The following is a 12,669-nucleotide window of genomic DNA, read 5'->3' as shown; positions in this document are numbered from 1 at the left end:
GTAAAGCCCTTGAGGCAAACAATTTGAATAAAGAATAATAATAATAATAATTCGCTGCATTATGGTGAGCTCATGGTACAGCTCGTAGAACTCGTCAATAAAAGAGGCGAATGACGCCTTTGAGTTCTACAGTCTCTATAAATAAACGAAAAAAAAGGAGAGGAGCTGTAAGAGCTACTCTATTGTCCTTACAACCATACGGGGACAAACATCCTTCTGAGCATCTTCCTCGTGAACGCGGCTAAGAAGGTTTCGTCAGTTTTGGACAGATTCCATGTCTCAGAGGCGTATGTGAATACTGGGACTATAAAAGTTCTATACAGTCCCAGTTTCATACGTCACGACAGGTATTTAGAGTGGAGAAGTTTCCTCAGGCTGTAGTTTGACCGATTGGTAGGCAACACCCTTGCACAAAACTAAACATCAATATTAGAGCCGCTTGCTCGATCCTTCGGTAAGCTTCTGCTACAACTAATGATGTCTATGTCATCAGCGTATGCCATGATCTGGATTGACTTGTAAAAGATGGTCCCCGTTTCGAGGTTTCCATCTTCGAGTCACCGATGGCTGTCTCTAGTGCCCATCTCCCAGACAGAGGCCCTTGGTGGTAGCAATGGACCCTAAAAGATTTCCATTCACCTGTACCTGGCATGTGAAATAGCTATATACACATCCTTTTTATCTCTAGACAAATTATCGAGATTTTACACCAATGAGCAGTAACTACTCGTGAGCAATTTTCACAACTTAGTCGAGGTTTGTTGGAAAGATTTTGGTCCCATATGAGTAGAAAGACAACGGAAAAGCCACTGCAATGACGAGCTCTACGAGCTCTACGGTGACCTCATCATCGTGCAATGACTTACAACTCGCCAGACTACAGTGGGCTGATCTTGTCATGAGAATGATACCGAACTGTCCTGTCCGTTAACTCTTATAAGTATCAATACAAATAAGGCGTTTATTTAACAGCTGCCACAACTAAACTGTTACTAGAATGTGACAAAATAATCAATACATTTATCAGCATTTTCATTGATTTTGTACCAAATTACAGGCTAGTGATTAAAATTCTTGGCTTATAATCTTCAATTTTAACGTATATTGAGGCCACAAAATGCTTGTGTCTTACTCATATAGACAATTTCATGGTTCAAGTAAACAACAACAATTTAAATACAAAAAAACATCTTAAGGCTACATCGAACAATAAACATTCCAACCAACAATAAAAACATTCATAACAATCAACAGCCACCTCATGCACAATATATGAAAATGAGCTAAGCTACTCACGGATTTGTTTCACCACTTAAGCATTATGCTGCAGCGCGAAACTCCCGGCACACTGCCTCCCAAAGTCCAACCCACAATCCGCACAATTGCACACAAAAACTTTCACAAAAACACTGCTAACACGGCACCTTAACACCTAACCGCACAATCCGTACATTCGCACAACGCGAAACACCACGATTGACTCGTCAAACAAGCAGGCAAATAAACGCCCGAGATAGTTACGCAGGATATGCCGGTGCTGGTGCATCTGGTAAAAGGTCTTACCGCACACAACCACTCGACGGCAGGCCAACGCTCGGAAAGGGCACCGGCACTGCCGAGCCGGACCACTTTATATGCCACTTTGCCAGCCGGCTCTAATGAAGCGTTTCCATGCAATTATACCGCGTGGTTCAAGTGTTTTCCTCATTACACACCTACCGGCGAATGGAGGATGGCCGTCCACCGGTCTCGGAACCGATGTTTTGGAAACGGTTTTCGAGGCTCATTTTTCTGCTCATTAAAAACCGTGCCCGGAAAACATGCTCCCCGCACCGTGGATCCAGTAGACCTGCGACCCACCGACGAACCTTTCCGCTCTAGAACCGAGAGAAAGTCTCTCTCACTCTCATACTACACGGCACAGTTTTCGGTCAGTCACGAACCAAGATTCTAAGAACTCAAAAAATAGAACCCTACCGTATCCTACTGCTCAATATCTTCTCTACTCGGACGGGAGAGTCTACTGCAGTTGAGGAGGATTGTTATCAGACTCCTGTACCTATCGATTGTTCCACGAATTCGGACACCTTGATACGCGCAACAACAATACGTCATCCTGGACAGCATCCACAAACAACCAGGGGGAAGAAACAAAAAAAAAACAACTCCAAATCCAGATTCGAGTGGATTCGGCGGCAGAGTATGAGTGCGCCTAGCGTGCACACGTCCAATTATCTCTGTTTTTATTGGCCGGACATCAGCATTAAATGATTCAACGGTGGTGGTGCGTTCGAGTGTTGGTGGCGGCGGCCTTTCCTAATCGAACGGTGGAGCACCCATCGAACGAAGGATCGGCGGCTAATGGTCGGCGGACCCGCCGGTCCAACGGTTCCGGCGAATTCGAGCAGCAGAGGTAAAGTTAATGACAGTAAACACGACCCAAACATGCTTGGGAGCTTGTGAGTTGTTATTGTTCGAAATAAAAGTTGCTTGCTTCCATTTTATTCTCGAACCGCCAATCCTGATTCAGCTTGCTTAACGAACGGAAAATAACAGCTTTCTCCCTAAACAAAAACCTTAAACAAATTACGTCTGCAAATGAATTAGTGAAATTATAAACAAAAGCATCGTTAGTTTGATTCAGAAGAAATGTAAGATAATGACCAATTATGATAAGTTGTTGAAATTAAACAACCCGACAACAGCACCCCAACTACACCTACTCTTCCAGACTTCAGCAGGAGCGTTTCGACCAAATGGAACCAATTAGACATGATCTCTACCCTGCCAATGTGCCAAAGTTCAATTCGATAATGCACCACTTCCGGTACAGAGTGTTGTTGCACACAAACACACATACAAAAACTATGCAATCACCCGTGGCTAGCTTTTGGTTCACCTGGCACCACTACCCATCGTACACAATTATGGCTTCGGCAAGGAAACCTCATTTTCAGCACCCAGGGCAAAATGGTCGGTAGAATGCGGTCCGAGGTACGGTCCAACAGCATTCCAACCTGTCCTCGTACTCAAAACCTAGACGACAGTAGGTAGCATCCTCGTCCTTCCCTGAGTCCTCAATTCTCCGCTCACCACACTCCCTCCTGGGGGGAAGAGTTGCATCAAACAACTTTCAGAATAAATATCACTTTCCGAACTTTGGGAACTAAAAATAAACAGCAAAAGTACATAAATATGATTCCCATATTTGCATACACCGGGTTGGTGGCATTATGGCATCTCTGTCTTCCTCTCGTACGACCCGATCGCTGTGCTGGAAAAAGGGAACCAGGAAGAAATCCACTGCCACAGAACGATGCTACACCACGGATACAGGGATCGAGCTTATCCATTTCGAAAACCAGCTATGTGATGTCTGCCGGATCGTCCCCAAAAACTCTTCAAATTACTTTCCATGTTTAACTTCATTCTTTTGCGGAAAGTGCTGGAAAACATGTTGGAGCTTCCGGGAAATGGAGGCTCCAATGTGACGGGGGAAGAGGGTTAAATGTACTGCAACTGGGTTTACCGTACCGCCGGCACTCGCAACACACAGTTGTTGCCTTTAAATGATATATCTTGTGTTTGGCAGCCAAGGTGCTTTTTAATCACATTATGTGGCTATAATGGGAAACTCAAATAAACAGTGATAACAACCACTTGCTGGTGGGACGATTATGATACCAGCTACAAGCCCTTGCTTTGTTTGAGATGACATAGCCGTGCAAAGGTGTCCGCCTTACGCGTACAACATTAGCCCTCTTCAGGGAATCAGACCCTGAGAGATGAAATTGTGTTCCGGGCAGCTCGCCTCCCCCATCGAAGCTTGTTTGATTTATATTTTTGTTCTGCAATTAATGCACTAATGTCGTGGCGTGGCTTGTAATCCAACGCATAAATGCAAACTATTGTGCTAGCTATTGAAAGCTACATTGTTGTTGGGCGTTTTGTACTCGATGCGTCGCTATTATTAGACAGTATTTTGCGAATGAAATTTAATACCGATCGCCCGTCGGACAATCGCAACACATGAAAGCATTGTTTGCGCGTTACTATATCCATTTACACTCCACAATGGCTATTGCGGTTGCAAAATGACACGTGTATGGTTTTCCTCTGTTTTATCGAGTCCTTTCATTATTTGTCAATTGTGTATGATTTGGAGCGGCCCGGTGGTAGATGCCATTGCCAGCGTCGGTCTTCATACGGCAGAACCGGGGTTCAAGCCCCATCAGGACCGTTCTCCTGTGATGAGGGCTGGCTATCCACTTATGCGGTATCATTTGTAAAGACTAAACAGTTTTTGTGAAAATCAATTTAAAAGAAACTGTGGGAGATTCTTCTACGTTCTGAGTCTCAGGGTTCAGGTGCTTAGGATCATTTCCCATACGTTTTAAGAGCGCTGACAACCCGGAAAACCTTATGAGATTGTACATTTAACCAAAGCCTTTAATATCTTCTTACATGAGTTTTTGTTAAACAGTGATTGTGGACCGAAACACAGCGAAACACTCCACCATCTTCTTCAATGTTACCTTGAGCTTATTGTTCAGTTCCCTCGGCAAGCTCCCTGGATGGATGGCCCAGGTGTTTTTTTAACCCAGGCGATATTTACTTCCGGCAGAAATACCAGAAAAGTGACTAAGGCGAAGTTACTTTGCTGAAGAAGTTCCAGATACCGCTCACAGTTGAGCACCGTCGTCTGCCGATCAAATATCATAGTCTTTCTGGAGGGCACATGAACACCATTACTGTAGTACCATCACTTGGTACGAACCTACCACGCATTCTTTCCACATGAAGAAGAGCTAAAGAGACTTTACATCTGACTCGTTCGGTGCCATTTTAGTGACATGTCCAGGACCATTGTCCTTCCAGACATACGCATAGCCAAAAATTCTTCTTTCCCTCTGGATCGTGGCTAACTGAAGCTCGTCAGTTTTAGACAGGGTTCTTGCCTCAGAGACGCATGTGAGAACTTGGCCTATTAATCTTCTATGAAGTGCCAGCTTCATCCTTCACTACATCATCATCATCATGTTGGCCTTCTCTTTCAAAGAGCACGTCAGCGTGACATGGCCCGGTCAACAACAGATTTCCAGGAAACTCGATCCCTGGCTGCAGCTTCCCATCCGTGTAGGCACCAGATCTCCGACAGGACTACCCTTCCAGCCAACGAACTCGCTGTGCTCCCCGACGCCTCGTGCCGAACTGAGGGTCGTTGACGAATACCTTTTTGGCAGGGCATGGGTCCGGCATCCTCATAACATGCCCCAGCCATCGTATCCTTCCGGTCTTCACCACTGTCAGGATGTCCGGTTCGCCGTATAGCTCAGCAAACTTACGGTTCATCCTTCTCCTCCACACTTCATGCTGGAACATAACGCCAACAATGGTCCGGAGGATGCGTCGCTAGAACACGCCCCGAGCGTTTGCATCCTCCGCTCGGATGGTCCAAGACTCGTGACCATATAGAACCACCGGGCGAATCAGTGTGCGATAGATCTCACATTTCGTGCGATCTCGAAGTCTTCTGGATCTCAGCAGACGGTGAAGACCGTAGTAGGCACGATTCCCCAGCACAATGCATCTGCGTATTTCGCTGCTGACAGCGCATCGTTATCCGAAGTAGCGACAGTCCCAAGATAGCGGAACTCCTCTACCACCTCGAGGTTGTCGCCGTCGACTAACACGCTGCTTCCCACTCGGTCTCTATCACGATCAGAGCCTCCGGCAAGCAGGTATTTCGTCTTCGTCGCATTGATCATCAGTCAATGCGTTTATTACAATTCCTTGTCTGAAAACCTTTGTCAGAAGATTTTTTTACAAATACAAACTCTTGACAGCGTAAAAAAAGAACACATAAGAGTATTATGCTTTACAATTTTTAAATTTAAATTTAATTTTTTATGAAAAAACTCTGTCAAACCTCTGTTGCATACTTAACATGGCTGATAACGCTTTCATGTACATTCTGGTTAGGGAAATTTAAACATGATTAAACTCTTCAATATTTTTTGTACGGTCTAGCCGTTCTGCTGTGAAAGATAGTAAAAAAAAAGCAGATTAATGACACACAATATAACTCAACACGCAACCAGAATGAAAATCTAGCTCTGATTTTTGAAACCGTCAATAGTTACATGTTTTTCAGTATCTATTTCTTCTCGTAAAACAGGAAAATTCATTCATTATGTTATTGATGAGCATTTCCTTTCTCTATTCCTTTTTTCTCTCAATAAAATCAATCTAACGCAGCTCAAATATGATAATGATCGATATCGGTACAACAAACCATCCAAATCGTGGATCGCATTTTCTTTCATTATCTCGCTAATTAAAGCTTTTTCCGGCAACGACTGCCAGCATCAGACATCAAACAAGCTACACTGGGATTAACGAAACACATCCCTCCACAACAGATCGGCCGAGTACAAAAAGCGCATAATTTGATAAGAGATTGTACGTCCGCAAATTACTGTAATTTAGTGTCATCAATAACGCTGTTTGTAAGTGTGTGTGTGTGTGTGGTTTACGAAACACCACTTTAAAGTGTCACCCTTCGTCATCGGAGAAGGGTGCACACGTTGACAAAAACCGTTTGCCCACCCTTCGTAACAGTGGTTCCCTCATTGGACCGGGGGGGGGGGGGGGGGGGGGGTTTGCTGGACGATTCGTGTAGTGAAGCAACAAACGAGTTGCTCGTGCACTCGTTTGTGAATTTTCACCCACCCAGAAGCCAGCTTCCCGGCTCACCCCGGGGGAGCTACAATTTTTCGGAGTAGCAACGTGCACATTACGAAAAGCCATTGTCGAAGATAATAGCGATGATTATGATCTGTTGATGGAACCTAGTCACACATGCGCTTCCACCTCCTCAATTCTTCCCTCCTTCCCTCCGATAGTGCAGGAAGGAAAGGAAAAACTACCCCAAAAGCAGGCACCACATGGTGAGCGTAGGAGGCACTGCGCAGCCAGCAGAACCCAACCGAACGAGCGAATGACGCAGCACCGGCTACAGGAGGATTTTGCTAGTTTGCTGCTCGTTACGGTCGCCACTAGTTTCTCTATAATTTTCCTCAAACGACTCTTCCTTTTCTTAAGTCTGCAGCAACCGGGGAACAACCAGGGGGGATGGGTGGCCAATTTGGTGCCGGCAATCGGTGCCTTCAGATGTTGATGTAAAAAGCCAGTACCGCTTGTTGTTTGCGCGTTTCCCGGCGAACTGCTTGCGACAGAGATCGGCTGCGTTGGCGTACATGGTATCGGGAAGCGTAAAAGAGCGCGGGGGCTGGAAGTTCTGCAAGTTTCGTACGCGGAACGGGACGGACGGACCGGTAGCAACACAGACTTGACGATGGCGACATATCGACGAGAGGTCACTATTAACAACCACGGAGTCACCAGGTTGCCGTATCGTACCGGGTGTTTTTGCCCGCAACACTTCATCTTGATGCTGTTGGAAAGGCTGAAGGACTGCATGAGTCTGTGGGGTGAGTCTGCATAATCAACCCTTATGGAATGCTATGGGACAGATTGTACTAAATTTGTGAAAACGATGAATGCAAAGTACTGCATAAAAATAATGTTATGAAAGAATAGTTTACTAAGGAAGATTTACTTTACACGCAGACATGATAATATTGATCTGAAGAATACATAATTATTAAAAACCAATGGTATGAATAATCATACTTAAAAATTCATAAAAAATATGGAAGAACTGAAAGAATTTTTAGAAAGAGAATAAAAAGAAAAACCGAAAGAAATACAAACATTGCCGAACACTGCACAGCCAAGAAATTGAAGGTGTTTATAGATCCTTCTATTTTTGAAAGTCAATCCTCAATTTATTAATTTTTATCTTCTATATCTATCGAATTTGTATAGATATAGGCCGAATTTGTATAGATTTGTGGGATCTAGGCCGAATGAACACTGTACTGACATAGTAGTGTTGTGTAGTGAGCTCGAGACGTATAAAGCAGCCTCTTCTTAGTAGCTGAAGGTTTTTTTATGTGTTATATTGTTTTTATAATATGATTTGAACATAATACAATTTAATATACGGATTTCACTATGAACCTCTGCACTCTCAAATTGACTCCGTCCTCGCTAACTACCTCTGCCGAAACAAGGCAGCTGCATCCTCACAAAGATACTTCAGTCACCTCATACGTTGATTCATTAACGTCTGGAGAGCTCCATCCTAAAAAGTTAGTGAGTAGTTTCACTTACATCTTCTAAACGAGCTAATTACCGCAACGTTTATTCCAACAGCTCATAAAATAGTTTTGACAGACATCATGGCGCAAAGCAGTGGATCTCTATGTATTACTAGTATTTACTAATTTTATGATCTACAGGAGCAATTCAAAAATATCTTCACGATAGAAACGAATAGAGATAATCGATGAGAATTGAGTAACAGACACAAATCTCGAAGAGATGAAGAGTGGTCCTAGCCCAGTGTAATGTTAAGAGACAGCCGTCCTCCAGAAGTGACCTTAAAAAGGTGAAGATCTTCGTCTTGATAGGTTTTCTTTTTATTCATTAAGGCTCGCCTGGTCAAATGACTTGTCTGGCCAAACAAAAAAAATTTGAGCGTAATGTTTGCTGTTCTAACTACATAATTAGATAGTTAGAACACTATGGAAGAACGGCCCAGATGAGATTTGAGCCCCGGTCCTGCCGTGTGAATACCGGTGCCGCTGTTACATTTACATCCGGACATTTACCTCTGCATAATTGCATGTATTTCTAATAAATCCGCGATGGGAGGCCAAACCTCTTGATTGAAGAGCCAAATTAAAATAAGGTTGTCCAGTAACATTCACATCACATGAGCCACTTAAAAGAGTTCCAAACGGTACACGAAAATCAGCTGTTTCTAATCACTCTTCATCCTCCTCGCCAGCTTCAGAAAAATGTTTAAAGTATGTATCCTTTTAGTTCTCAATTTTGACCTGGTGAGGTAATCCATAAGCTAGTGCCGTCGTCTGCTAATCAAATATTCTGAATTTCCTGGTTAATTTAACAAAGCCACAATTTTATCTCGATTTGGTCCTACCAAAGCTCCTCTGCCCATGTGGCTAACTTTATTAATCATTTGAGTCATTTTTGCTTCTGGACAATGCTTCAAACAAAGGAGTAAAACTACAACCCCTGAACATCAAACGACCCTCCCAAAAGACCTGTAAGCCACACCACAGCTAAAAAATGCATAACCCATCAATCATCCACCCAGTCTTCCATCGGGCTCACCCATCCGGCAGGACATACGCCTCAACACAGAGCACAGAGAAAGATGCCATACGTTTTACTTTTTAATGCCCGTTTTTCTATCACTATCATTGCCGGTCAATTGGGATCGGGACAGCAACACATCATCCCCCAGCCCAGAGACCCCAACGAGAGTTAATTTCAGTTTCAAATTACAACACGCTGGGAGGATATTTTTTCAATTTAATTAGATAAATAAATATAGCCCGACAGGCGCATGTGAGCTCGAGGACCCTCCCTCCCGTGGCTCGATAAAAAGTGCCCAGAGTGAATTTTACGCTGACCGTTCCGGCGGGATTGCCTAGCTCAGCGGGTTTCCGAGGGGTGCTGATTACCAACGAAAACAAACAATCTCTCATTCCCCGGTTGCTGCTTGTTTCCTTGTTTCCAGCACCATTCGCATCAACAGTGGCGATTAGACCAATCGCAGAGTTTTTCGCGGAAGAAACTAGACTCCGGTGTACGGCCGCGGGCTAATAATCCGTACCGTAGTGAGGTAGTGGCTCGGTACAGGTGCAGATCCCGCATCATCATCATCATCATCCTGTCCCAGTGCGTCGCCACCATTCCGTTCGGTGTCACTCATTGGCCACGGTTGACTTCGCTTAAACCTTTGCAATCAGTGATGCGACACTGAACGCTGGCTTGATCCTGGCGACTTCTTCGGTAATTGTCCACTTTATCACTCAACCAAAATAATCTCTTTCTTTAAGGATTTGTACCTGGACTCCTTGTTTTTTTTTCTGGTTCCCCTTTTCTGTTATTCTGTTGGCCACTTTGCCATTTCTATTCTTTCTTCGCCTTTGGATTCTAGCACGAACCACGATTTAGTTTCTTTTTTTTGTTATCCTCATCCTTAAAAAAAAAAGAAAAATAATCTGACGAGAAAAATTAAGAGCAACAATCAAGATGTGAACAACAACAGGGACTTCACCCAATCGGACAAATTGCACAACACACATACACACCAAACACAGGCAGACACGGTGGGTGAGCTAACCTTCCGTTGCGATTCACGGTGAAAAACAAAATTTCCATGCAATTAGTGGTTGCTAAGAAGCGTCTTTCCAGCGGGACTTGGGTCAAGCAGTAGCTTCTAGTTAGATCGCCGAGAAGGACCTTCGCTCGGATTTTCTTTTCCGCTACTGCTCTGCAACCGACCCGGCCCGTCCCTTAAATCCGGCATCTTAGCCTCCCGGAACCTCGGCACCCGTGGATCGAAGATAGCTCATGGAGGAAAATAACAAATAATTATACCTCTAAGCTATTAGATGCAGTCCCGGCCCCGGTTGTCCGTCCGATAATTCCTTTCGGACGTATTTTTAATTCACCTCGCTTCGGGAGCAACACGCCAGCGCATAATCAGCGGGAATCCTCCAGCAGTCGTCCTGCATTAAAATAATTAACTACTTTTTCTCGAACGGATGACGTTTGCCCCGAGGGTGGGTGAGCTGGGAAAAAAACGAAACAAAAAGAAGACACACACACACAGCATCGAAATAAGTATTCTGCAATTGTTTTGGAATTTATTTTTGTTCGCCTTATAGAGGCGGCTCGCTAAGACGATGGTCATTATAGAACTGTAAACAGTGTGGCGATTGTTGCATGCCGGCAGACTAAATCATGTCCTCGGGCGTGCATTCTATCGATGGCTGCTGCTGTTATGCGATCATTAAATGTGTTGTTGCATGCTACTCATTATGCATTATCTGCTAGTCTAAACAAGAGCTTTGTTATTCGTTCAGTAATGATTTATTGGTAAGTTTAGAGAGAAAGCAGTTATCCTGGCTGACTATAATGATCAATTTGGTAAGGCGTATGGTAATTGGTTAACTCAAAACATCATTAAGTTCTTTAAATAATCAATTCCTAGAACTGAAAGTGATGTCTATCAGTACTTTGTAAGCTATTACGATTTTATGGTTAGGATTTCTTTGACTTCATATATATTTTTATATTAAGATAGTATTGAAGATTCTGTTAACTTGGGTAGGATTATAGTATAAGAAAACTAAGCAGATGCTTGGAACCCCGAGGTTACAAGAGGTAACCCGTTCTTATCGACAGTGGCGTATCTTCCTAAAAGCTGGCTGTGGTGTCCTTGGAGCCTCGTACATTTTGAGGGTTTTCATTCTTATTTCCTGGCGTGCTCCTATGGAGCACGTCTAAGAGCCAAGGCCTGGTATCCAATCCATTCCCAGGAGACTCGGTCCTTAGCTGCACACCTCCAACCCAAGCTACATTCGATCTTCCTCAGGTCTGACTCCACTTGGTCCAGCCAACGAGGGAACGGGTCGCTGACGAGTTGCTCCCTGATAGGGTACGAGTCTGGGATTCTCATAACGTGACCTAATCAGCGTATCCTTCCGGGTTTTCCAACGGTCTGGATGTCTTTATCGCCAAACAGCTCTGCTAGCTCGTAGTTCATCGTCCTTCTCCACACGTTCTGCTCGCACACACCGCCAATAACAGTCCGTAGCATTCGCCACTTGAAATTGACGAGTGCATTGAAGTCCTCCGCCAGCATAGCCCGTATAGGACTACCGGCCGTATCTGTGTGCGCTATATGGCGCATTTCGTGCGTTGTAGGAGTCATCTGGATCTCAGGAGTTTGAGGGGCCCGTAGTAGGCACGATTCCCCTGAACAATGCGATTTCACTACTTACGTTGTAGTCCGATGTTACGATCATGCCAAGGTAGCAGAACTCCTCTACTACCTTAAGACCGTCGCCGTCAACTAATACTCTGCTTTCGAGACGTGCTCTATCACGGTCAGAGCCTACAGCAAGCTGGTACTTTGTGTTCGTCGCATTGATTCTCAATCCTATCCTATCGACCTCGCGTTACAGTCGGGTGGACGCCTCGCACAACTCCGCGGATGTCCGTCCGATGATGTCAATGTCATCCGCGAGGCCAATGAATTGGAGAGACCGGGTTTCCATCAGGTTCCTTATATCCGCTTGGACTCTGACTATGGCCCAGGCAGTACATTCAATGTGTAAGGGACCTCCGGCTTGCATCCTGCTTAGCGCCTCCAAGGGGCTCGCCCAAATTTTAGAGTAAAACATTCATTTATATCTAATACAATATCGTTCAATAATCACTTCTTGCAATAATAGTGGTTTGTCAATGCTTTAATAAGTACCAGTTAATCCTTCAAAAACTTTAGGAGTTAAGGTGCTTTTACTCTTAAACTAGACCTTAAACCAGATATCATACCTATCTTTTAAAAAACATTTGTTATACATCATTACCAGAAGAGTTTAAAAACACTGCAATAAAAGTTCTTTAGTTGTGGTAAAGACTGTTTAATTGGCTCAAATCAGAATTCTTTCATTGAGCTTATTCTTCTCCTTCTTTGCTCTACGACCTACATGATCATACCGG

Source organism: Anopheles stephensi, chromosome 3 (genome assembly GCF_013141755.1).
Source record: "Anopheles stephensi strain Indian chromosome 3, UCI_ANSTEP_V1.0, whole genome shotgun sequence".
Classification (NCBI taxonomy): domain Eukaryota; kingdom Metazoa; phylum Arthropoda; class Insecta; order Diptera; family Culicidae; genus Anopheles; species Anopheles stephensi.
This window is presented reverse-complemented; position numbering follows the sequence as displayed.